Genomic DNA, 22856 nt, shown 5'->3' with positions numbered 1-22856 from the left:
GGGAGGGAGGAGACTCGTGTAGAGCTATAAAAACCAACATGGACTTGTTGGGCCGAATGGCCTGTGTCTGTGCTGTGCATTCCATGTAATTCTATGTCCTCATGTTGGTTCCCTCAGGTGGTAAGGGCAGCTATGGATTCAGCTAGTTCGGTCAGTGGTGGTACTACCAAGCCATGTTGAAGTTGCCCACCCAGGGTACTTTGAATGCCCTTGTTTCCCTCGGAGCTTCCTCCATGTGATGTTCAACATGGAGGAGTTCTGATTCATTAATTGAGGGGGCTGGTTGGTGGTGATCAGCAGTAGGTTTCCTTGACTTTGCTTGACCTGAAGCCAGTAGGACAGGACTTGGAGCTGTTGGCTGATAGATGTGATTCTGTTGCTTGACTAGTCTGTGAGACAGCTCTCCCAACTTGGAAACCAGCCCCCAGATGCTAATATGGAGGACTTTGCAGGGCCAAGTGGGCCGACATGCCTTGGTCTTATCCTGATACGATGCCTGGGTTGTCCGATTTACAACTCTGAGGGAATTAAGAGTCAACCACGTCTTATAGGATTGGTGTCACATATAGGCCAAACCAGGTAGGGGTGGCTGGTTCTGTTTTTTGAAGGCCATCAGTGAACCAGTTGGGTTTTTACAACAATCAGGAAGCTTTCATGGTTAATATTTTGGTGCTAGGCCACAAATTACCATTTTTTAAAATTCAATTTTATAACTCGCCATGGTGGGATTTGACCTCATGACCTCTGGATTGTTAGACTAGCTAGTACCATAGCCATTAAGCTACTATACCAAATGTATGTGATCAGATAGGTCCCATATATCCTTGCTTTTTTATGTACATTGATGGTTGGGGATTCATTGCAACAGCACAAATTGGGACGAAACTTTTATGCCACTGGCTTATTTCATGTTGCAATAAGGGACATCTGTAATATCTTCCAGGGTACCGTAGGTTCTGCATTCACCAGGTCTCTGATGCCAGCTTTAGAAAAGCTGGGGAATTCATCCACTTTGGGATGACTGCATGAAAGGGCCATTTGAAGCACCCTGAAAGCTACTTTTGGGATAATTACCTTTTGGGATTCTGATTTCATTTGTACTCTGCAGTTTTTTGACCTATCAACATTATGTCCATCAGTCTTGTTATCCTGCTCCTTTCATCTTCTTGCCCAACCTCCTACGGTGGCACATTAAGTCTGTGAGCAGAAGGAAGTACTGTATATAAATAGAAAGTAAAGAATTGTGACCTTTTGCATACCAGAACTCAATAACCTCAGTTACTCGAAATGTGGATTGCATTTTTGGCGAATCCTTTTTACAAGCGAGAGACCTAGACCCTCGCTGTGGAGGCATTCTAGAAGGCCCAGGATTTGACTTGAAATCTGAATACAGAGAAAGTATTTTACAACCTGCCTCTTAGAGCAGCCATTTTAATTAGAGCATCTACATCTGGCAGAATTCTGAGCTCTACTTGGCCTAATAACAGGCCTGTGGCAATGTGCTGTGCGGCTGTCAGGAGTAGTTCATTAGCATGATGGATTGCAGGTGGCATTTGGCATGGATTCAAGGACTGGTGCTGAGTTTCCTTATGTGTTTCAATTTTATTTTAAAAAAACTACTTGTTTAAATATAGCATGGCTGAATTAAATTGGTACAAGGAATTGAAGATAAAGTATTCTAAGTCACTGCACAAAAAAACAAAAATTATTTTATAGCTCTATCTTTATTCTCAATGGTTACTTGATGATTTGTTACATGAGGAGGATCAGGGATCCTTTTTGTGTGAAACTTGGAATTACAGCAATAACTTTGAGTGTTCTTGGAAAATACCTGCAATACACAATGTGACCCTAACTTTTGCTTTTTATATTTCTGTTCCAAGAGTGTTCAAAAGAAAATTTAAAAATCCCAGGGCATAATTGCAGTAAACTGTCAAAGGACTGAAGTTGTGACTTCAACAACAACTTGCATTTATATAGCGCCTTTAACTTAGTAAAACGTCTCAAGGCGTTTCACAGGAGCAATTATCAAACAAAATTTGACACCGAGCCACAGAAGGAGATATTAGGACAGGTGACCAAAAGCTTGGTCAAAGAGATACGTTTTATTGAGTGTCTTAAAGGAAGAGAAAAAGGTGGAGAGGTTTAGGGAGCAAATTCCAGAGCTTGGGGTCTAGACAGCTGAAGGCACGGCCACCAATGGTAGATCGAAGAAAATCGGGGATGCGCAAGAGGCCAGAACACTCTTCTGAAAGTAAAGATTCAGTATTTTCTTAAAATGAGCTTTTTCATAAAGTCCACTGTGGATTAGATCATGCAGAGGTGTCACCACGGTTTGGTTGACCTGAGAGACAGAGACCATTGATCAAATGATGGATCACTTGGAAACGCACAGACTTTTAACACTCCTGGTTACTAAGCACTTGCAGAAAAGTTATGTGGCTGACAGTGACTAAAGACTGAAGTGAAGGGTCTTCATAGGAGGGTGAGTAATAATGCTGGAGAGTACCATTCAATATATACAAAGCCCCAAATAGCAAGTGAGGGGATGGATTCGGGCAGCGTTAAATTGAGGAATCTATTCAAACTTTCCTGTTCCATATTGGATTTGAAAAGTCATCCTGGGATTGCTGTATGTTGTGCCTTACATGTTGGGTTTTTAAAAACATACATTTAGTAAATACTGAATTAAATAAATTGTGTTGGTGACCGAACATCACTATTATACCAACTTCTAAGATATCAATTAGGCAAAAAGGAAAAAACAAACTGCAAGTGCTGGAACTATACAGCATCTGTAAAGAGAGAGGACTGGTTCATGTTTGGGGAAGATCCTTCAATGATACTGACCGATTGTCCAATTTAGACACCTCAAATTCCACTGATTAAGAGCTCCAATTCTAGATTGTAGTGGGAGGGGATTCTGTAATATCCTACTCACTCCTACCCTGGAGGTGCTGATAGTTCTCTACCAACTCTACCCATTTTTTGTTTCATTGGCAAATAATCTTCTAAGCCTTTGCAAAGGAAATTTTGTAGGGACTGCTACAATCTAATATCCTTTTACTTCTATTGATCAGATTGTACTGGTCGGGCATCAGGCCAAAGTAATAATTATTTGAAAGAATTGGAGAGTTTGCTGTAATATGCTGCACATTTTTGTGGTTGGGAGATTAGGCAGCTGATCTTTTAATTTAATGACTTTTCTCGGTGGGATGTATGTAAGTGAAACCTCTATACTGGGGAGGGTTCTGAATGAACAGGTTCCCTGTCCTCCATCTTTTAGCTGGCTGAACAGAGGAGCATCTGTCTGTTGAGTAGAGACAGAAGACTTATAGAGCTGAGACTTGATAGCACATCTGATATTGGCTCACCAACGAGAAAGTCTGTCAAACTCCCCAGCAGGATGAGAGAATTGTGTTCATAGAATCATAGTAGGTACAGTAGAGGAGGCAGCCATTCGGCCCATCGTGCCTGTGTCGGCTCTCTGAAAGAGCTATCCAATTAGTCCCATTCCCCTGCTCTTTCTCTATATCCCTGTAAATTTTTCCCTTCAAGTATTTATCCAATTCTCTTTTGAAAGTTACTATTGAATCTGCTCCCACCACCTTCTCAGGCAGTGCATTCCAGATTATTACAACTCACTGCGTTTTTAAAAAAAAAGTTTCCTCATGCTGCCTCTGGCTCTTTTGCCGATCACCTGAAATCTGCGTCCTCTGGTTACTGACCCCTGTGCCACTGGAAACAGTTTCTCCTTATTTACTCTATCAAAACCATTCATTATTTTGAACACCTCAATCAAATCTCCCCTTAAACTTCTCTGTTTTAAGGAGAACAACCCCAGCTTCTCCAGTCTCTCTACATAACTGAAGTCCCTCATCCCTGGTACCATTCCAGTAAATCTCTTCTGCAACCTCTCTAAGGCCTTGACATCCTTCCGAAAGTGCGTTGCCCAGAATTGAACACCAGCTGAGGCCTAACCTGTGTTTTATAAAAGTTTAGCATAACTTCCTTGTTTTGTACTCTATGCCTCTATTAATTGATCCTGTGTTTTTGGGGTGGGGGAATTCTTATTGGCCAGAGAACAAAATAGCATTTCAAATATGTGAGTTCACTTTGATTATAAGAGTATGAGTAAATGTGAAGAAACCACATTGTTCAGATGTAGATGAAAAACAAAAACTGAAAGAAGTTTGCTATGAATTGTAGGGTTACCAACCCTGGTTGCACATATTCCTGGGGGTGTCATCACATGAACTCCTGCCTCCAATCGCCCTGCCCCCACACTCCCACCATTGGTCGCCCGACTTGTCCATACACGCAGCACACCCCCTTCCCACGCCAACTGGAAAGCAAATGGACTCTTCATTACCCAATTGTATGATTCTTGATTGTCAGTCAAACAGCCTTTTTCCCGTGTCCAATATTTTTACAACTAGTAAACAAAAGTGTTGAAAGAAAATTTTAAAAATGACTTTTTATTGCCCCTATGATTTTTCTCCTGGGTTGCCTGCAGCAGTGACTGGAGATTAATCTTTAATTCCTGGAAACTCCAGGGTAATCCTTGAGGGTTGGTAACCCTCATGAATTGTGACTGATCATGGCTACATCTTGTGTGTATTTTCTTCATTTATAAAATCAAATATTCAGTGTTGATTCTGGAGATACCCTAGGGGCCTGTTCCTGACTGAGCTAGGTCAAGAACGTATAGAGAGAGAGAAGATTGTACAAATGGAAATCAAATACAGGTTAAAACTGTTTATTTTGAGTCTCGACCTGTATTTTTTTTTTAAAAAAGCAAGTTAAGCAGCTCGTTCAAAGTAAAGTTGATAAAAAGGATACTTACGAAATGAATCTCACCGAGGATTCTTGGAATACTCATTCAGCGGTGAGGCCACCTACACTGCTGGACTCAGAGTCTCTGGACGTCTGACAAGGAAAGCTGCCCTTCAACCTTCCCCCCCCCCCCCCCCCCCACCTTCTGATCCGGACATAGTCCTAAGTTGCCCTTCTCCTCCCCCTTCTCCTCCCCCCGTTATATTCTTAAAATTGTTGTCCCTAATTTGATTTCTCGAAAGCTCAAGGTGTGGGTTGGGGGAGAAAGAGAAATCACAAGGTTCACTAAAAAGAACAACAAGGTTCACTACAAAGTCTGTATTTTTAAATAAATGTTCAGGAGAAAACACATGTCAGGCTGAAACTTGAAGTTGTCGTTCTGGCCCCAGCATAGTAGAAATAACTCAGATTGTTTACTCTCTGCTCCCCTCTTCCATGGCACATTACTGTCTACACATGCACAGAGAGATTCATCCCACTGTGTGGTATAAGAATGAACTACCGCTGATGTAACATGACTGCCTCATCTGGAATAAATATTCTGCTTTGTCTCCCCGCCCCCCCCACCACAAAAAAAGAACCTGTAGCCCTGACGCAATATACAGATCTAACTGACACGAAGCTGATCCTAAGGGGATTTGGGGGAGTTGGGAGAACAAACTTATTAGAATTTTTCACCCCTTTTGTACAGTCTCCAGTCTTCTAACCCACTTCTGCTATGAGGCCTAACTGGAGACCTGCCAATGGTACTTTATAACCAGCTGCTGAGATGTGCAACAGCAGCCTGGGACAGCTCTTCCTCTGACTTCCTTCCCTTCTCCTCTGCCAACCCCTTGGCGTGGGAAAGTTCCCCTCACCAGAACAGCACAATTCCGATTGGGAACTCATAGGAAATAGCAGGTGTGAACATGTGGACTGCTATTGTGTGGTGCAGCAGTGGAGTTCTAATGGACTGTTAGTCTGCTGCCTGAGACTGCTTTGGTTCAATTGGGCATGGTTCTTTTTTTGCCCCCTTCTGATTTAAAAAAAAATTTCCATTGATTTAACTTTTTTATTAAAATTTTTGTTCTTTGCTTAAAAATTGATGGGCTTACAGACTTCCTGAATCATGTGATTTCCTTTAAGTCTTGTTTTTTCCCTCCCATTTGTTTTGCTCTGATCTTTTACTAGACTCTCAGCTGCCTATTGAAATCAGGTCTATACGCTATTGCAGCATTTTTTTTTATCTGATCACCCGAAGTTTGTGAGTTAAGAGGAAGTCACGTGTACTATGGTGATTGATGATCTGCACGTCTCCGGCTGTGAGATTCTCATCTGCCAAGTTCCCTGTGGCTCTGTTGGAATTCCCAGTCTGTCCATAGTCTCCCTTCCATTTCTTCCTGATCTCTCTCTCTCTCTGTCCATTTCCTCTAGGCTCCTGACTGCTGAGTTTCTGCTGCACCCCTCACTATGCTTTGTGTCCAGACAGCCTCCTGAGCTGGGTAGATCCATTTCAAAGGCAGGGGCTCATAACTTTTAATCCCCTGTCACCCCCAAAGGTTTTTTTTTCAGGAAAACAAATAAATAAAATGTTCACTCTACATAGAAAAAAAATTATAAAACACTTTTAACTTTTTTTAAACATATAATTTTCTCCAACCTCCCTGTTCTCTCAAAAGTCCCGAGTTGTGCTGCTACCTCCAAATCCCTGTTTGAGACCCTCCAATCCAGCTCTGCATTACTCTGCAAGTGTTTTTGTGGATGTTTTTGTGTTTTATGACCCTAACCCTTTCCCTCATAGCATCTTGAAATGTCCTTCTGCACATATGGAGTACTGTGGAAATAGAAACTATTGTAGGGGAAAAAATAAACAATGTAAGCTGTAAAAAGACTAGGTGAAAAATGTGTGCGCTTTTTTAGTAACATTGAATTTTTTCCGGTATCACAGCTACAGTTCTATGATCTTGTTCCAACTAAATCCTTCTATTAAAGATGGAAGTTTTAGCCTTTGCTTGGGCTTTTGATTCATTCTGCACTCGATAGTGATGCTGATTCCCTCCATATGAAATTTTGTTTGCAAGTCTGACCACCAACATGATGTCTGCTGGTTTAAATTGAGGGGCATCAGTCTCTGAAGTACTATTGTCTCTATTCACATTGCATCCATACCCCTCCTTTCTAAATTAGCTTGACTGAAGATCTCCTGGATGAACAAAGTCACTTAGCCTCATATTACTTGTGATTAGCTAAATTTGGAACCATGAAGGGGTTACTGAGGTGACGTGGTGATTAGAGGATTAAATGTGGAAGTAGCTACTTATAATGGTGATACTGACCTTCGAGTTCAGCCTTTTACAATTCTCTCTGCTTCAAGGAGCAGACACTCCCATTTGTAAACGAAAATCTGTTTTGAAGGCTGAGATAAAAATGCGTAAGTGGATTTGTTTTATTGTGGGTTCTCTTTCCCCACCCCAGATCAGTTCCATGGTGGTGTAATTCATGTATTACTGGCTGCTATTGGTGTAGGTGTCATTGTTGCTTTAATGTCATTGTTGCTTTAATGTCAAATAGCAAACTTCCAGGTGGCTATCTGACAGAATTCACTGTTGTACTAAGGAGATATTTTATTAGATGCTGGTCCCTGCAGGTGTTTTTATGGATGTTTTTGTGTTTTATGATATACACCTGCTCTGTCCATAAGTAGCAGTGCAGAGAAGTCTGAGAGCTCTGCTTCCCATTCATAATTTGTCTATTATATGTACCAGCAAATGGGGTTAAGTGGAAAGGAGGGTGGGGGGGGGTGTTACCTTTTTTATTTCTTGCCTTCGCCCCTCCTGTACTCCCAAGCCTCCATCACTTCTAATTTCTACGGGGATAGGGTGGGGGAGTGGAACTAGCTGGATTGCTCTTGCAGAGAACTGGCACGGACTCGATGGGCCGAATGGCCTCCTCCCTTTCTGTGATTCTATTCTATGATTTCTCTTGATGTTTTTGTTCTTCTTACACTGCACAGCACTTTGAGTCGTTCCATACATTAAAAAGCATTTATATAAATGCACGTTGTTGAAATACCGTAGGTAATGTCAGATACCGGCTCCACAAGCAGTAGCAGTGACCTTCTAATCCTTTGTCCAAGTGCCTGTTGTTCACATGAGTCTGACAAAGAATGTTGGAAGATTATATGACGAAAGGCACTGAAGGCGACATTAGTGCTTTCTCAGTGACACTCTTACTAATTCGGGCTAACACGGCTTATACCATACATCTTTCTGGTCTGAAGTAAAATCAGAAAATGCTGGAAACGCTCAGCAGGTCAGGCAGCATCTGGAGAGAGAAACCGAGTTAACGTTTCAGGTCGTTGACCTTTCATCAAATCTTTCTGGTCGGTATCACTCAGTGCTGTCTCACGTGATTCATCTACCCACTGGAGGGGTCAGAGGTTGCTTCTATTCCTGCTGTTATGCTTTAGGGCAAAACATTAGGCTGTTAGGTTACTTTTTTTTCAGTTCCTGAGGCTGCCTTGAATTTCTGTGGGGATTCTCCTGACCTCCTGCCGTAAGGTCAGCAGAAACCCTGGTGAAACGGCAAACTGCCATTTTCACCATTTTTTTTGCAGGGTTTCCACTAAAGTTACTGCTGGAGATGGGGACAACTCCACTGACAGTCAACCCCCAGTTGTTTGCTCCCTTAACTTTTTTTATCTGCTACATTCGATAAGAAAAGAAACAAATAGTCATCAACTGTACCCAGCCTTCCCTCTGTTCTCCTTTTTAGCTTCATGGTAATGTGAAAACCTGGCTGCAGTCAGGAACATGTGATCTGAAAATCGCCCTGAGTTTCTCACCACCTTGACTTGGGTTCACAATATGACCTCCTTATCTCCCGCTCTCCCCGCCATCAATTAAACTGGCCCGAATCAGGATTGAAGCCAGGTCTTTCCGAGTCTGTGACTCAGTACCATGCCAAGCAGTGTACTTACCCACTGTGCTATTTACTGACCTTTTTAAACTAAAATTCTCTTTGCAGCCTTGGCCTCCTATTCAATCTCAAGCTGAGCTTCTGTCTCCCTATCCTCTCCATCACAAAAAACACTTGCTGCCACCTCAGCAACATCGCCTGCCTCCGCCCCCACCTCAGCCCATCAGCTGCTGAAACATTGTCACCTCCAAACTCAACTATTACAGTGCTCTCCAGGCAGGCCTCCCATCCTCTGTAAATTTCAGCTAATCCAAAACTCTGCTGGCCATAGACCACATCCTGCTCACCCAACATCCCTGTCCTTGCTGACCTATATTGGCTGCCAATCCCCCCAGTGACTTAAATTTTCATCCTTGTATATATGTCTCTGTCTTTCTCTCTCTCTCTCTCATATCCTCCATCCCCTGAGCTTTCCATTCCTCTGACTGGCATCATCCTTCACCCCAATTGTGCCATCAGCCACCTAGGACCCGTGCTTTGGCATTCCTTTCCTAAACTCTTCCACCTCTGCACTTCCATCTCCCCCTCTTAAAATCCTCCTTAAAACCTACCTTTGTCCAAGCTTTTGGTCACCCCATCTAATATCTCCTGCATTGGTTTGAGGTTCACTTTCTTTCCCCCTCCCCCCTTTTACCTTTGTAAAGCGCCTGGGGACATATGAGGAGTAGTAGAGCTACTACTATGTACAGACGCCATGCAGTGCATAAACCTGTGACTGGCAACCTCCTTGTCCTATACTTTTTTTTTCCTTTTTCTCAGTTTTATTTTGGGAGCATCATTCTTCTACCACCACAACCCCCCCCCCCCCCCCCCCGCCCCCCCTGCCCCCCCCCCAACACCTCGGGGTGATTTCATTAAATTGCTAATGTCCCGAGACTGCAAGGGCCCATGGCGGTTTATCCTTCTGAAAATGTAATCTTGTCCACACATGAATTTTGATTTCCCGTACAGTCAGGAGAAGCAAATAACCCTTCGGACTGAGCCCTGAAAACCATGACTATGAAGGGCGATGTATTTCTGGCAATTGATTTCTTTTTATTTGATAAAGCAATCTTGTTGGGCTGAATGACCTTGCCTCGTTCCTACATTATCATCTTTTTCACTGGTGAACTAGTGAAGGAATGCTTTCTGCTTGGTTCAAAATAATTTTTTTTATCAGCTGCAGATAAAACTGCCAATTTACAAATGTTTGTACTGTGGCCAATTCAGTCCTTGGTCAGCGATTTAAAGTGAGCTGACTAAAAGTGCTACTGTCTCCCGGTGAAATATGGATGGAGATTGATTGCATTCACTCTGCTAAGCATTAACTAAAACTGATTATTTACATTTTTACTGGCCTCAGGAATTCTGTGCAGTTTGAGTGAAAGTTGGCTGATTGGTATGTTGACATTTGATATGTGAATCGGGCATATCTTATAGAGAGGAATCTAGGTTTGTGCCCAAGATTCTCCCCCATGCCGAGGTTCTAATTTCAGTTGTGGCAGAGGCATTATACTGGCCAAATTGCTCCTTGTAGCGAGGGAGATTCACCTCGAGGGCTACTGCTGGAGATCTGTCATTCTTACTAAAATCTGTCTCCCTCAAAGTGTATGCATATGCTGTTTCCTATAAACCAGGTGAGTGCTCCTGTTGCTTTCTATGGAGCCGGTACAATTTAATGAGGATGAAAATGGCTGTTCAGGCCCAGAACACACTAAGCAGAAGTTAATGACCTCATCCTATAGGAAAGATAGAGCAGGAGGTAAGAGAGGAGGGGGAGTTGCGTTCTTGATTAGGGAGAACATCACGGCAGTAGTGAGAGGGGATATATCCGAGGGTTCGCCCACTGAGTCCATATGGGTAGAACTGAAAAATAAGAAGGGAGAGATCACTTTGATAGGATTGTACTACAGACCCCCAAATAGTCAATGGGAAATTGAGGAGCAAATATGTAAGGAGATTACAGACAGCTGCAAGAAAAATAGGGTGATAATAGTAGGGGACTTTAACTTTCCCAACATTGACTGGGACAGCCATAGCATTAGGGGCTTGGATGGAGGGAAATTTGTTGAGTGTATTCAGGAGGAATTTCTCATTCAGTATGTGGATGGCCCGACTAGAGAGGGGGCAAAACTTGACCTCCTCTTGGGAAATAAGGAAGGGCAGGTGACAGAAGTGTTAGTGAGGGATCACTTTGGGACCAGTGATCATAATTCCATTAGTTTTAAGATAGCTATGGAGAATGATAGGTCTGGCCCAAAAGTTAAAATTCTAAATTGGGGAAAGGCCAATTTTGATGGTATTAAACAGGAACTTTCAGAAGTTGATTGGGAGAGTCTGTTGGCAGACAAAGGGACGTCTGGTAAGTGGGAGGCTTTCAAAAGTGTGTTAACCAGGGTTCAGGGTAAGCACATTCCTTATAAAGTGAAGGGCAAGGCTGGTAGAAGTAGGGAACCTTGGATGACTCGGGAGATTGAGGCCCTAGTCAAAAAGAAGAAGGAGGCATATGACATGCAGAGGCAGCTGGGATCAAGTGGATCCCTTGAAGAGTATAGAGATTGCCGGAGTAGAGTTAAGAGAGAAATCAGGAGGGCAAAAAGGAGAATGAGATTGCTTTGGCAGATAAGGCAAAGGAGAATCCAAAGAGCTTCTACAAGTACATAAAGGGCAAAAGAGTAACCAGGGAGAGAGTAGGGCCTCTTAAGGATCAACAAGGTCATCTATGTGCGGAACCACAAGAAATGGGTGAGATCCTGAATGAATATTTCACATCGGTATTTACGGTTGAGAAAGGCATGGATGTTGGGGAACTTAGGGAAATAAATAGTGATGTCTTGAGGAGTGTACATATTACAGAGAGGGAGGTGCTGGAAGTCTTAACGCGCATCAAGGTAGATAAATCTCCGGGACCTGATGAAATGTATCCCAGGACGTTATGGGAGGTTAGGGAGGAAATTGCGGGTCCCCTAGCAGAGATATTTGAATCATCGACAGCTACAGGTGAGGTGCCTGAAGATTGGAGGGTAGCAAATGTTGTGCCTTTGTTTAAGAAGGGCGGCAGGGAAAAGCCTGGGAACTACAGACCAGTGAGCCTGACATCTGTAGTGGGTAAGTTGTTAGAGGGTATTCTGAGAGACAGGATCTACAGGCATTTGGAGAGGCAGGGACTAATTAGGAACAGTCAGCATGGTTTTGTGAGAGGAAAATCATGTCTCACGAATTTGATTGAGTTTTTTGAAGGGGTAACCAAGAAGATAGATGAGGGCTGTGCAGTAGACGTGGTCTACATGGACTTTAGCAAAGCCTTTGACAAGGTACCGCATGGTAGGTTGTTACGTAAGGTTAAATCTCACGGGATCCAAGGTGAGGTAGCCAATTGGATACAAAATTGGCTTGACGACAGAAGACAGAGGGTGGTTGCAGAGGGTTGTTTTTCAGACTGGAGGCCTGTGACCAGCGGTGTGCCTCAGGGATCGATGCTGGGTCCGCTGTTATTTGTTATTTATATTAATGATTTGGATGAGAATTTAGGAGGCATGGTTAGTAAGTTTGCAGATGACACCAAGATTGGTGGCATTGTGGACAGTGAAGAAGGTTATCTAGGATTGCAACGGGATCTTGATAAATTGAGCCAATGGGCCGATGAATGGCAGATGGAGTTTAATTTAGATAAATGTGAGGTGATGCATTTTGGTAGATCGAATCAGACCAGGACCTACTCCGTTAATGGTAGGGCGTTGGGGAGAGTTATAGAACAAAGAATTCTAGGAGTACAGGTTCATAGCTCCTTGAAAGTGGAGTCACAGGTGGATAGGGTGGTGAAGAAGGCATTTGGCATGCTTGGTTTCATTGGTCAGAACATTGAATGCAGGAGTTGGGATGTCTTGTTGAAGTTATACAAGACATTAGTAAGGCCACACTTGGAATACTGTGTACAGTTCTGGTCACCCTACTATAGAAAGGATATTATTAAACTAGAAAGAGTGCAGAAAAGATTTACTAGGATGCTACCAGGACTTGATGGTTTGACTTCTAGGGAGAGGTTAGACAGACTGGGACTTTTTTCCCTGGAGAGTAGGAGGTTAAGGGGTGATCTTATCGAAGTCTATAAAATAATGAGGGGCATCGATAAGGTAGATAGTCAAAATCTTTTCCCAAAGGTAGGGGAGTCTATAACGAGGGGACATAGATTTAAGGTGAGAGGGGAGAGATACAAAAGGGTCCAGAGGGGCAATTTTTTCACTCAAAGGGTGGTGAGTGTCTGGAACGAGCTGCCAGAGGCAGTAGTAGAGGCGAGTACAATTTTGTCTTTTAAAAAGCATTTGGACAGTTACATGGGTAAGATGGGTATCGAGGGATTATGGGCCAAGTGCAGGCAATTGGGACTAGCTTAGTGGTATAAACTGGGCGACATGGACATGTTGGGCCGAAGGGCCTGTTTCCATGTTGTAAACTTCTATGATTCTATGATACTATTGGAAATCCCGATCTGACAAATGGATCATTCACCTACACCCGAGTCCATTCTTCCAGTGTGCTTGCAACAAAAACTGTTCAAAAGAAAGAAATATAAAATGTTTTAATGGTTTAATTTTTGAGAAGAATTCCATTGTCTAATTTGGGATACTTGGTATAATGACAAGAGTAGCCCTGCCCTATGTAGTCTTGGGTTCCAGAATGTATTTTCTCATGTTACTTTCTCACTGGTCAGCAACCATTACGGTAAGGTAGGGCCCATTCACTTTGTGAGTAAATATGCAAAATATTTCTTACACTAAGTAGCTGTTTTGCATTAGTGTTAATTGAAGCAGTTTTTCTAACAGATATTGTCTCGATCTGGCAAAAGCTTTGCAGGTTTGTTATGATCCAAATTGGCCTCAATATGTATATTGTAAGATTCCCCATCTCTGGATTTTGTATTTTAATTTGTTTGAGGTTGAACAAATGAGAAAAGTAATTAAATTGTCTACCATATGTGTGTCTTCCTCATCCTTTGAATGTACATCATGCTGAATAAAGGCCCTTCTGCCCTTCAGTTCTGTCTGGTACAACTTGGAGCTTGTACTTTTGTGTATTTAAATTCCGTCTTTGTCCCTGTGTGGTTTTTCTGTTGCTGCTTCTGTCAAAAGATTAAGATGTAGCTCAGAATAAGGCCCTTGTATGCATCAGAGAGTGAAGAGGAGCACTGAATCAAGATGGTCCCAGGATGGTGTAGATCTCCAAGGGATCGTGTCTCTCTTTACATCCCATTGGATGATGGCATATTCATCAGTGTTTGGAAACTGAATTGTGTACAGACCAGGAAAGTTTCTGGTTGGATTACCTGGCCTGCACTAAGTGAACAGGTTGTGCCTTCATGTTCCCATGCTATAGATGGGGAAAAGTTGTCCATGGCTTTACTCCGAATCACTATCCTGTGACACACTTAATTGGAAATCCACGTGTGGATGTATGCTGGGCAAGACTAGGTTGAAGTTGGTTGCATTGGCCTACCATGATCGAATAGCCAATAGAAACTCATGGTTTCAGCCTCAAACATAACGCACATTCATTTGGATGTGGTACCAAAGGACCATGCTACCTGTGGAAACAAACCTCAACACAAGTCTTTGTCTTTGGAAAAGCTGGATGGGAAGGAATGGCCAATGATAATTTCTATTGTACTTCGTTCCTGCTTTCCTTGGCCGGTTGCAGCCATTCATGCCTGGTAGAAATCTTAACAAAATCCTGTTTCACATCACCCCTCCATTATATGCATGCCTTGTCTCAGCATGACCAGAACTTTGCTGGTCTGTATGTAATTCACCCTCCAAATAAGGATAAATATGCCCATCATCCAGTGGGACATAAGCAGGAAATGCTATCCCCTTTGCACCATCCTTGCACTATCTTGGCCCTTAAGGGCATTGTAAGTTTTGGTAATGTGGAGCGATCTAACCAGATTCCTTTCTTATACAATCTGCCAGTTATCTCAAATGGCTGGTGTCCTTACCTCAATGCATCTTTTTTAAAAAAAATCTTTCATTTTAAAAAAATCATTGAATGCTGATAACTTAATAGGAGGAACTGGCTTGGATGAGTTGCTGAGTGTTGACAGTGAGGGGGAGCTGACCTAGTATCAGTAGAGATATTATTAACCCACGGCTGCTTCAGTGATTTTGTCATTTTAACTGTGTGTATGTTAATTCCGCTCACTGGCTCTGTCAGAATCACTAATTCTTGGTCAGTCCTCCAATGTCATAGCACCCCTGATTTCAACACATTTACAGCAAGATGTTAACATTAATGATTGTTAAACACTATGTCCTTTTTAAAGGGAAGCTTGGTGTGTAGAATGGGTTAGACTCCTGTCCTTTTGCCTCTGTGCAGTGGGTTTGAATTTAGCCCAGGCTGATGTTATGAAAGTGTTACTTTTTTTTTGCTCAGTGTAATGATCCTGAATAAAATGAGTTTGGGCATTCCTAACCCATTTCCTTGTTGGTGTACATCCACTGCATAAAACTGTCCACAACGCTAATAGGCAATTTTGCTTAGAGGCCATAAGATTGCTGATGTGGGAAATGGGAAAAAAATGACACTGTTGCGGTAGGGTATTCTCTTAAGCTTCAGATTTTTGTGTATTAGTAGATTGGTGTGCAACCAAAGACAGTAACAAGTACCCGTATCTCTCATTTACACTTGGTGGCTCCTCGGAGCATGTTGGATATCCCAGTTAAATTTTTTTCCAATGGGCAAGTCAAAACATTTTCCATCACCTTAGCATGTGTTTCTGCATTTGAATTTCCAGATGCAAGGGATAAATTTTCAGGCAGTTCTGTCCAGGAGAATGTTCGAGAGCTAAGAAAACAATTGCGAGAAGCTTTACTGCTGTCGTTCTGTGCTGGCACTTTTGGACTGATGCAGAATGTTGTGATGCAGTTCTTGTGCTTCGGTATAAAAGCTTGGAGGCCTGCTTTAATAAGGACAATGGGTATGAGGACTGATAGTGCCATCCTATAGAAACATAGAAAATTTACAGCACAGATGGAGGCCATTCGGCCTGTCGTGTCTGTGCCAGTCGAAAAAGAGCTACTCAGCCTAATCCCACTTTCCAGTACTTGGTCCGTAGTCTTGTAGGTCTCGGCACTTCAAGTGCTTTTTAAATGTGATGAGGGTTTCTGCCTCTACCGTCCTTCCAGGCAGTGAGTTCCAGACCTCCACCACCCTCTGGGTGAAAAAAAGTTTCCTCAGCTCCCCTCTAATCCTTCCACCAATTACTTTAAATCTATGCCTTCTGGTTATTGACCCCTCTGTTAAAGGAAATAGGTCCTTCCTGTCCACTCTATCTAGGCCCCTCATAATTTTATACACATTAATTAAATCTCCCCTCAGCTTCCTCTGTCCCAAAAAAAAACAACCCCAACCTATCCAATCTGTCATCATAGCTAAAATTCTTCAGTCCTGGCAACATCCTCGTAAATCTCCTCTGTACCCTCTAGTGCAATCACGTCCTTCCTGTAATGTGGTGACCAGAACTGTACTGGCATTGTGTTGTAGAAAGAATCCTGATTCTAGTAGACCACCCTTGTCCATTCTACTAGTTTGGACTATAGTCAAAACAGGTGACAATATTCTGTGACCGGAGAGACGTTAAAAAACCCCATCAATTTGCCAAGTGGCCAGTATGGTCAAGCTTTCTTGATGATTTGCATTCTCCAAACAGTGTTTCCACGGTCTTTTTTGAGTTTGTTTGCCCCCAGTTTCGATGTGACAGTTAAGCCAAGAAGCTGAATATTGTTGAGTATGGAGAGTTTGGTAGAAGAGAGGTGGTTGGGCAGCATCACGGTATATCATTATAATGGAATTAATTACTTGAACCCTCAGTGCTGAGTAATATGGCCATTGCCCACACACTGTCCAATTCTATCTGTACCTATCTGCAGTGATTCAGTCACTCTCCTCAAAAAGGTAAGGAGAGGGTAATGTGATCAATGAAGACAATTAATTCTTTTTAACCATGTCTGGCAGATCATTGAGGAATCGAATGAGTTAAAATACTTCCCGGAAGGACCCCTGTGTAAGTGTTGCGCTGAGGTGAATGTGCCTTCATCACCGATGTTTTGCATCCAACTAAAGTCCTGCATGCAGTTCACAGATATGCAACAAAAGGTCAGCTTTGTTCTCCTGTGATAGCTCAATGGATCAATGTACTGCATGATGTATTATCACTCAGCCATATCCATCAGGAAGATCACAGGTTTAATCCCTGGTCTCTGCTATTGACTGATCTCAGTCAGGATAATATTGGGGGAAAAGTTATGCCCTGACTGCTATCCAGTGACCACTAATGGGAAGTGCATGCAAGTAGATGGTGGGCGAAGATGAAATTAGCCGCTGCCGTGAGGCTCCTTACAATCAAATAGTCAGCCAACACTGATGTGATTAGGTTCACACAATCAAGAGTAGCCGCTTGAATGAGGTACCATAGGACTGCTGGCATTTATGGACATGTGTCCCAGCAAGAGCCGGCATCTTCAAGGGAGAAAAGGGAAGAAAAAATTGGTGTGGAGCTATAGCCATGTGTTATAAAGTTGCATATCGTGCCAAGCACTCTAGAAATGTCAAGTGCTAACTGCTCTAATGTTATGCCTGGCATTGAGAGAATCTCTATTTCTGGATCATTAGATTGAGTGTCACAATTTGACTAATTTGTTCTGAAGCAAACTGGTAACTGAGTAATAGGTTTTGGACTGTGTTATTACAACAGCTTCTCGTTCACCTGAGCTTTGTGATCATTCGCAACAGGGGTTCTGGTTAATGGTGATTGAGATGTGATTATTAAACCCTTGTGTGATGAACAGTATTTGCTGTTTTTCCCTATCAGACAAACACTGATTTAAGGAATAAAGGGAGATAATTTTTCTTGGCTTTGTGAGATCACATCAGAGTGAGGTGGGAACAGAGTGAGAGTAAAGACGTTTAACAACACGAATTTGGTGAGAGTGGGAATTAGGTGCAGAGGAGGAAGATGGTGCTAAGTGGACTGGCTGATATACGCAAGTAATATAAGCTTTGAAGTAGAAGAAACTAACTGAACCTAAAAATGTCAGCACAGGAAGGGACAGTAATGTCATTGCTGCCAGATGTTGAAGTTTCAAGCACCAGGTGTTGACTTGTCAAACACGTCTGTGGGAAGTGTCATAGGCAGTGGTGTTGAAATTTGCAGATGATACCAAAACAGTATTGATAATTCTTTAGAAGACCATAGGAAGCTGAAAAGGAATATTTATAAGATTGGGGAATAGGCTAAAAGTGGCTAATGAAAATCAATGTCCGTGAGTGTGAGGTGATATATTTTGGTTTAAAATACAGCAGTAATTATACTCTGGCTCGGTGCTTTGACAAGCAGAGCGATTTAGGGGTACAGATTCAGAGGACAGATCATCAGGTTGATAATTCCATCAGCTTTTTTTTTAAAATAGCCTTGAGTTTTATCACTAGGTATAGAGTATAAAAGCCAAGAAGTAATGACGAGCCTATACATCCCGGCTGTAGTGCTGAAGACTTGTGCTCCAGAACTAGCCACGCCCCTAGCCAAACTGTTCCAGTACAGCTACAACACTGGCATCTACCCGACAATGTGGAAAATTTCCCAGGTATGTCCTGTCCACGAAAAGCAGGACAAATTCAATCCGGCCAATTACCGCCCCATCAGTCTACTCTCAATCATCATCAAAGTGATGGAAGGTGTCGTTGACAGTGCTATCAAGCGGCACTTACTTATGAGCAATAACATGCTCACCGATGCTCAGTTTGGGTTCCGCCAGGACCACTCGGCTCCAGACCTCATTACAGCCTTGGTCCAAACATGGACAAAAGAGCTGAATTCCAGAGGTCAGGTGAGAGTAACTGCCCTTGACATCAAGGCAGCATTTGACCGAGTGTGGCACCATGGAGCCCTAGTAAAATTGAAGTCAATGGGAATTAGGGGGAAAACTCTCCAGTGGCTAGAGTCATACTTAGCACAAAGGAAGATGGTAGTGGTTGTTGGAGGCCAATCATCTCAGCTCCAGGACATTGCTGCAGGAGTTCCTCAGGGCAGTGTCCTTGGCCCAACCATCTTCAGCTGCTTCATCAGTGACCTTCCTTCCATCATAAGGTCAGAAATGGGGATGTTCGCTGATGATTGCAGTGTTCAGTTCCATTCGCATCCCCTCAGATAATGAAGCAGTCTGTGCCTGCATGCAGCAAGACCTGGACAACATCCAGGCTTGGGCTGATAAGTGGAAAGTAACATTCAGGCAATGACCATCTCCAACAAGAGAGAATCTAACCACCTCCTCTTGACATTCAACGGCATTACCATCGCCGAATCCCCCACCATCAACATCCTGGGGGTCACCATTGACCAGAAACTTAACTGGACCAGCCATATAAATACTGTGGCTACAGGAGCAGGTCAGAGGCTGGGTATTCTGCAGAGAGTGACTCACCTCCTGACTCCCCAAAGCCTTTCCACCATCTACAAGGCACAAGTCAGGAGTGTGATGGAATACTCTCCACTTGCCTGGATGAGTGCAGCTCCAACAACACTAGAGAAACTCGACACCATCCAGAACAAAGCAGCCCGCTTGATTGGCACCCCATCCACCACCCTAAACATTCACTCCCTTCATCACCGGCGCACATTGGCTGAAGTGTGTACCATCCATAGGATACATTACAGCAACTCGCCAAGGCTTCTTCGACAGCACCTCCCAAACCTGTGACCTCTACCGCCTAGAAGGACAAGGGCAGCAGGCACATGGGAACAACACCACCCGCACGTTCCCCTCCAAGTCACACACCATCCCGACTTGGAAATATATCCCCGTTCCTTCATCGTCGCTGGGTCAAAATGCTGGAACTCCCTTCATAACAGCAGTGTGGGAGAACCTTCACCACACAGACTGCAGCGGTTCAAGAAGGCGGCTCACCATCACCTTCTCTAGGGCAATTAGGGATGGGCAATAAATGCTGGCCTTGCCAGCGATGCCCACATCCCATGAACGAATTTTTAAAAAAAATATAAAACTTCAATAAGACCTCAGTTAGAATACTGTGCAGCTTTGGGCTATAGGAAGGATATTGAAGCTCTCGAGAGGGTACAGCGCAGGCTCACTAGGATGATGAAATACAAACACAAAGAAAGATTTGAAAAATTGAGTCTTGTCAGAACAGTGCAGATTATGGGGTGATATAGAAATATTTATAATTATAAAAAGGTGGGGCAGGGTAGATAGAAGCAGACTGTTCGCAGTAACTGAGAAAGTTATTAGACTGTGGAATTCACTTACAGGATTAGTGGTTTAGCAAAACCATGTCAAGATTCAAGATTAGATTGGATAGTTGGACGAAGGGATATGGAAATAGGGTGGGTAAATACCATTCAATCTATTTGCTCACATGGGTAAACGTCAGAGTGGACTGGTTGTGTCGAACGACCTGTTTCTGTGGTATAACTTCTCTATATTTCTATGTAATCTGAGTACCTAGGCCAAGGGGGAAAGGAGGATTTCTAGGATCAGATTTGATAGAAATCTTTAACTGTCTTCTGCCAGACCTGCCCGGTCACATAGAATTACATGGAATTTACAGCACAGAAACAGGCCGTTTGGCCCAACAGGTCTAAGCCGGTCTTTATGCTCCACACGAGCCTCCTCCCACCTTACTTCATCTAACCCCGTCAACATATCCTTCTATCCCTTTCTCCCTCATGTACTTATCTCGCTTCTCCTTAAATGCACTCCTTGTGGTAGTGAGATCCACTTTCTGGATAAAGAAGTTTCTCTTGAATTCCTTATTGGATTTATTATTGACTATCTTGTGTTTATAGCCCCTGGTTTTGGACTCCCCCACAAGTGGAAATATCATCTCTACATCTACCCTTTCAAACCCTTTCATAATCTTAAAGACCTCTATTAGGTCACCTCTCAGCCGTCTCTTTTCTAGAGAAAAGAGCCCCAGGTTAGTTGGGTTGGTGTACAGAACAATTTTTGGACCCTGGTCTTGAATTTCACAATACTTTTCAGTCTTGTCCATGAGTTAATGGCATGTGACTCCATTGTGAACAGTAGGAAGAGTGGGCCTAAGCCTGACTGAGACAGATTTGACTCTCTTCTATGCGTCCTTGGAATTGGGTGGTTTGGAGATGATTTCTGAATTGTCTTTCTGACTAGCTGATGAAAGATACGTTCTTTTCGTGTTGATATTTGTCCTTTTTGTTGCCTGATCTTCCTCCAAAGCATTTCTAATTTTCAACCAATCATTCAGTATATATCATTAAACAAAGGTTCTGAGCTGATGCCAGTGTGTGCTTTTGGAGCATTGGATTGTAACGACTTGGTATAAACCCTAGTGACGTCTGGATCACTTTAACTGATCAGATACCCATCTGAAGTAGCAATTTACTACTTGAGATTGTCCAGTTAGCTCATGCTGTACACCTGAAGTGTAAATTTGCCATTACTGGGATGAAGACCGTGTCATGGTCGAACATGCTAATCAGTATTGTTTTTTCCCCAAAGTGCATTCAGGTGATAAGGGATTAGGACAGTTATTAGATTTACGCACATATTACATCTGGCTGAAGAGAGAATATCAAGTGTGTGTGGCCATTAGGAATTAAAGGAAACTGCATTGGCTCCGCCCTCTCAGTCAGCCCGCCAGTGGCATTTGCTGATCAGAGGAATTATGCACCATGGAAAGATTGGGGGAAAATGGAATCTTCAGCACTTGATGGACAGTTACAAACAGTACATTTCAATCCTCCACTAAATCTGTTAAGGGCCATCATTTGAACAGAGTAGGAGTTTTCTCTGCATTTATCTCATATAATCCCCAAATTAGGAGCACTTGTAAACTTAAAAAAAATGGCTCATTCAACAACACTGAGTTCACAAAAACAGACTGCTCATGTCCAAGAAAAGTAGAAGTAAGGCCGATTTGAGTTATGATTTGCTTCTGTATTGAGTACAGCAGCACACAGCTACTTGTTCTAGTATTTAGTACTATTGTGTCTGCTGGCACCTAACTGGTTACACTAAGCCCACGGCCATCGTGCCTTACAGTTGCTTAAATATGATGCAATGCTTGGTTGAGCAGCAGGAGTTTCATCTGTGAAAGTTTCATGTATTATTAAACCCTTTCAGCAACTCGATGTACCTGGCGTGGAATTAAATCTTGATTTTTATCATTTGTGTGCCTTCTAATGCTGGGGTCACTATGCAAGTGTTTTATAAACGGTAAGTTAAGAGCAGGAAGCAGCAGTGTTATATTGCACAGGCAAGGAGCTAGACTTACAGCGTTTCAGTGGAACATTTAAATGAGCATTTAAAAATGTTTCCAAAGAAAGCATAGACAGTCCTGTTGCTGCCAATTCAACTAAAAAAAAGTTAGTTTTTGTATAGCTTTGTGTTAAATCAGGTGGTGTCTTTACCCAGCAGGCTTTCGGAGGAACAACTGACTGGCAGGTCTGAAGAACTGGATTTAAAAAAAAATACTTTTGCTTAACAGTTTTTCTAATAGAATAAGGGGTGTATCATACCCTAACTTACAGTGCTGCAACCCCCTGCAAGTACAGGAGGGGTACTGGGATATGAGCCACCCATGTCTGAGTCTGTATATTTTGATGGTTAAATTTAATCAGACTAGAATATACCAACTAGAGTATTGTGGGTTTAAATTTGGTGGCTCACCACCACCTTCTCCAGAGCAATTAGGGATGGGCAATAAATGCTGGCCTTGCCAGCAATGCCCACATCCTGAGAATGAATATTAAAAAAATCATTTTGTGTTTTTAGAAGGTGGCTTTGGCGATGACTGGCGTATACAAAGTATTTCCACTCGTGAGGGATGTTCACTGCATTTACCGTTTACTGTGGGTGTAGTCGGAGTGGGTGCATAACTTGTTTCCTCTCGTCACAGAGAGAGACAAGAGCAAGTACTTTGTTTACTGTTTGTAATATGGATGACCTGCACTGTACTTGGTAAGGTAGTGGAGGCAGGAGAACAGCCTAGTCTGCATTGCCTCCATAGTAATTGAGCTCTAAATTGCATGTTCTTTA

The 22856-nt window shown here is 42.8% G+C and overlaps 1 protein-coding gene across 2 annotated transcripts in view; it reads left to right on the top strand.

The window, feature by feature from the left end:
• n4bp3 (NEDD4 binding protein 3) overlaps positions 1 to 22856 on the top strand; it is a 111296-nt gene that overhangs the window by 74674 nt on the left and 13766 nt on the right. The window lies entirely within an intron of this gene.

This window comes from Heptranchias perlo, chromosome 14 (genome assembly GCF_035084215.1).
Source record: "Heptranchias perlo isolate sHepPer1 chromosome 14, sHepPer1.hap1, whole genome shotgun sequence".
NCBI lineage: Eukaryota > Metazoa > Chordata > Chondrichthyes > Hexanchiformes > Hexanchidae > Heptranchias > Heptranchias perlo.
Note: the sequence above shows the minus strand (reverse complement) of the source record. Positions and strands in the feature narration are given on the sequence as shown.